Genomic DNA, 5,402 nt, shown 5'->3' on the forward strand with positions numbered 1-5,402 from the left:
TATAACATATCAGGGATATGATGATCCTTGAAATATTCGCGATGTTTGATGCCGCGAAAGTAGAAATCAAGAAGGAGCATCAATTGTTGACGGTTAGTGAAACCACTAGTTTCAAGAAGGGCAAGGAGGGATACTTCATGAAATGGCAAATCAGTTGCTGCTCTAGTGAAGAAACCCAAGGTTGAACCCAAACCCGAGAAGTGCTTCTGTAATGAGGGAACGGTCACTGAAGCAGAACTACCCTAGATACTTGGTAGATGAGAAGGCTGGCAAGGTCGACAGAAGTATATTGGATATACATTATATTGATGTGTACTTTACTAGTACTCCTAGTAGCACCATGGTAATAGATACCGATTCGGTTGCTAAGTGTTAGTAACTCGAAATAAAAGGCTACGGAATAAACGGAGACTAGCTAAAGGCGAGGTGAGGATATGTGTTGGAAGTATTTCCAAGGTTGATGTGATCAAACATCGCACGCTCCCTCTACCATCAAGATTGGTGTTAAACCTAAATAATTGTTATTTGGTGTTTGCGTTGAGCATAGACATGATTGGATTATGTCTATCGCAATACGGTTATCCATTTAAGGAGAATAATGGTTACTCTATTTATTTGAATAATACCTTCAATGGTCTTGCACCTAAAATGAATGGTTTATTGAATCTCGATCGTAGTGATACACTTGTTCATGCCAAAAGATATAAGATAGTAATGATAGTACCACCTACTTGTGGCACTGCCATGTAAGTCATATTGGTATAAAACACATGAGGAAGCTCCATGTTGATGGATCTTTGGACTCACTCATTTTTTTGAAAAGTTTGAAACATGCGAACCATGTCTGTTGGTATGTGCACATGAAGAAACTCCATGCAGATGGATCATTTGGACTCACTTGATTCTAAATCACTTGAGACATGCAGATCATACCACATGGGCAAGATGACTGAAAAGCCTCGTTTTTCAGTAAGATGAAACAAGAAAGAAACTTGTTGGAAGTAATACATTTTGATGTGTGCAGTCCAATGAGTGCTGAGGCACGCAGTGGATATTGTTATGTTCTTACTTCACAGATGATTTGAGTACATGCTAAGAATATTTACTTGATGAAACACAAGTCTGAATTATTGAAAGGTTCAAGTAATTTCAGAGTGACGTTGAAGATAGTGGTGACAAGAGGATAAAATGTCTATGATATGGTCATAGAGATGAATATCTGAGTTGCGAGTTTGGTACACAATTAAGACATTGTGGAAATTGTTTCACAACTAATACCGCCTGGAACACCATAGTGTGATGGTGTGTCCGAACATCATAGATGCACCCTATTGGATATGGGGCATACCATGATGTCTCTTATCGAATTACAACTATGGTTTATGGGTTAGGCATTAGAGACAACCACATTCACTTTAAATAGGGCACCACGTAATTCCGTTGAGATGACACCGTGTGAACTATGGTTTAGAGAAACCTAAGCTGTTGTTTCTTGAAAGTTTGGTGCTGCGATGCTTATGTGAAAAAGGTTTCATGCTGATAAGCTCAAACCCCAAGCGGATAAATGCATCTTCATAGGACACCCAAAAACAGTTGGGTATACCTCCTAATTCAGATCCAGAAGCAAAAGTAATTGTTTCTAGAAATGGGTCCTTTCTCGAGGAAAAGTTTCTCTCAAAAGAATTGAGTGGGAGGATGGTGGAGACTTGATGAGGTTATTGAACCATCACTTCAACCAGTGTATAGCAGGGCACAGGAAGTTGTTCCAGTGGCACCTACACCAATTGAAGTGGAAGTTGATGATAGTGATCATGAAACTTCGGATCAAGTCACTACCAAACCTCGTAGGACGACAAGGACGCGTACTGCTTCAGAGTGGTACGGTAATCCTGTCTTGGAGGTCATGTTGCTAGACAACAATGAACCTATGAGCTATGGAGAAGCGATGGTGGGCACAGATTCCGACGAATGGCTCGAGGCCATAAAATCCGAGAGAGGATCCATGTATGAAAACAAAGTATAGACTTTGGAAGAACTACTTGATGGTCGTAAGGCTGTTGGGTACATATGGATTTTAAAAGGAAGACAGACAATGATGGTAAGTATCACCATTAAGATAGCTCGACTTGTCGTTAAGATGTTTTCTGACAAGTTCAAGGAGTTGACTACGATGAGACTTTCTCACTCGTAGCGATGCTAAGAGTCTGTTGGAATTATATTAGCAATTACTGCATGATTTATGAAATCTTGCAGATGGGATGTCAAAACACTGTTTCCTTGACGATTTTTTTGAGGAAAGGTTGTATGTGATACAACCAGAAAGTTTTGTCAATCCTAAAAGATGCTAACAAGTATGCAAAACTCCAGCAATCCTTATAAGGACTGGAGTAAGCATCTCAGAGTTGGAATATACGCTTTGATGAGATGATCAAAGATTTTGGGTTTATACAAAGTTTATGAGAAACTTGTATTTCCAAAGAAGTGAGTGGGAGCACTATAGAATTTTTCATAAGTATATGTTGTTGACATATTGTTAATCAAAAATGATGTATAATTTCTGGAAAGCAGATAGGGTTATTTGAAAAGTGTTTTTCAATGGAAAACCTGGATTAAGCTACTTGAACATTGAGCATCAAGATCTATAAGGATAGATCAAAACGCTTAATAGTACTTTCAAATGAATACATACCGTGACAAGATTTTGAAGGAGTTCAAAATAGATCAGCAAAGAAGGAGTTCTTGGCTGTGTTATATGGTGTGAGTATTGAGTAAGACTCAAGACATGACCACGGCAAAAGAGAGAGAAAGGACGAAGGTCGTCCCCTATGCTTCAGACGTAGGCTCTATAGTATGCTATGCTGTGTACCACACCGGAAGTGTGCCTTGACATGAGTCAGCCAAGGGGTACAAGAGTGATCCAAGAATGGATCACAGGACGGCGGTCAAACTTATCCTTAGTAACTAGTGGACTAAGGAATTTTCTCGATTCTGGAGGTGGTAAAAGAGTTCGTCTTAAAGGGTTACGCTGATGCAAACTTTGACAATAATCCGGATCATTCTGAGTAGTAAACCGGATTCGTATAGTAGAACAGTTATTTGGAATAGTTCCAAATAGAGTGTGGTAGCTGCATCTAGGAGATGACATAGAGATTTGCAAAACACACACGGATCTAAAAGGTTCAGATCCATTGACTAATAACCTCTCTCAAAAGCGAGATATGATCAAACCCCATGGGTGTCGATTCATTACAATCACATAGTGATGTGAACTAGATTATTGACTCTAGTGCAAGTGGGAGCTTGTTGGAAATATGCCCTAGAGGCAATAATAAAATGGTTATTATTGTATTTCCTTGTTCATGATAATTGTCTATTATTCATGCTATAATTGTATCAATCGGAAACCGCAATACATGTGTGAATACATAGACCACAACATGTCCCTAGTGGGCCTCTAGTTGACTAGCTCGTTGATCAACAGATGGTCATGGTTTCCTGACCATGGACATTGGATGTCATTGATAATGGGATCACATCATTAGGAGAATGATGTGATGGACAAGACCCAATCCTAAGCCTAGCACAAGATCGTGTAGTTCGTATGCTAAAGCTTTTCTAAATGTCAAGTATCTTTTTCTTAGACCATGAGATTGTGCAACTCCCCGATACCGTAGGAATGCTTTGGGTGTACCAAACGTCACAACGTAACTGGGTGGCTATAAAGGTGCACTACGGGTATCTCTGAAAGTGTCTGTTGGGTTGGCATGAATCGAGACTGGGATTTGTCACTCCGTGTGACGGAGAGGTATCTCTGGGCCCACTCGGTAGGACATCATCATAATGTGCACAATGTGATCAAGGAGTTGATCACGGGATGATGTGTTACGGAACGAGTAAAGAGACTTGCCGGTAACGAGATTGAACAAGGTATTGGGATACCGACGATCGAATCTCGGGCAAGTACTATACCGGTAGACAAAGGGAATTGTATACGGGATTGATTGAATCCTTGACATCGTGGTTCATCCGATGAGATCATCGTGGAACATGTGGGAGCCAACATGGGTATCCAGATCCCGCTGTTGGTTATTGGCCGGAGAGTTGTCTCGGTCATGTCTGCATGGTTCCTGAACCCGTAGGGTCTACACACTTAAGGTTCGATGACGCTAGGGTTATAAAGGAAGTTTGTATGTGGTTACCGAATGTTGTCCGGAGTCCCAGATGAGATCCCGGACGTCACGAGGAGTTCCGGAATGGTCCGGAGGTAAAGATTTATATATGGGAAATCCTATTTTGGTCACCGGAAAAGTTTCGGGTGCTATCAGTAACGTACCGGGACCACCGGGAGGGTCCCGGGGGTCCACCAGGTGGGGCCACTGGCCCCAGAGGGCTGCGTGGGCCAAGTGTGGGAGGGGACCAGCCCCAGGTGGGCTGGTGCGCCCCCCCCACCAGGGCCCAAGGGGCCTAGGGTTGAAAACCCTAGGGGAGGGGGCGCCTCCACCTTGCTTGGGGGGCAAGTTTCCCCCTCCTGGCCGCCGCCCCTCCCCTCTAGATGGGATCTAGAGGGTCCGGCCCCCTCTCCCCTTCCCCTATATATAGTGGGGTTTTTGGGGCTGCCCAACACATGAGTTTTTCCTCTCCCTGGCGCAGCCCTACCCCTCTCCCTCCTCGTCTCTCGTAGTGTTTGGCGAAGCCCTGCTGGAGTGCCATGCTCCTCCATCACCACCACGCCGTTGTGCTGCTGCTGGACGGAGTCTTCCCCAACCTCTCCCTCTCTCCTTGCTGGATCAAGGCGTGGGAGACGTCACCGGGCTGCACGTGTGTTGAACGTGGAGGCGCCGTTGTTCGGTGCTTAGATCGGAATCAACCGCGATCTGAATCGCTACGAGTACGACTCCTTCATCCGCATTCTTGTAATGCTTCCGCTTAGCGATCTAGAAGGGTATGTAGATGCACTCCCCTTTCCCTCGTTGCTAGATTACTCCATAGATTGATCTTGGTGTTGCGTAGAAAATTTTGAATTTCTGCTACGTTCCCCAACAACTTTCGTGGTAATGGTAGAACTCAAACTGCTGTAGTTTTCTGAATTCAGGGGATGTCAGCCAAGCGTCCACCTTGCCGGGTATGGACAGCAGGTAGCTTGTCGGTATGCAGAGGCATTGAACGGGGCCCTGCTGGTGAGAAGAGACGATGGCTCTGAGGAGATCAAATTCAGGAAGGACAAATATCTGACAACAGTCGAGATTGAGGGGCGCGGTGCGCCATAGAGGGCACCACCGAGTTGAGAGGACTTGTGTGTGGCAGCAATCCTTGGTGGGGAGAAGCGAGATGATCTCCTCAAGGATGACACCTGGGAGATTGCTGATGCGGTCCATCTGAGATTCTACTGGTTCCTCGGATCC

Source organism: Triticum dicoccoides, chromosome 4B (assembly GCF_002162155.2).
Source record: "Triticum dicoccoides isolate Atlit2015 ecotype Zavitan chromosome 4B, WEW_v2.0, whole genome shotgun sequence".
In the NCBI taxonomy this organism is placed as follows: Eukaryota; Viridiplantae; Streptophyta; class Magnoliopsida; order Poales; family Poaceae; genus Triticum; species Triticum dicoccoides.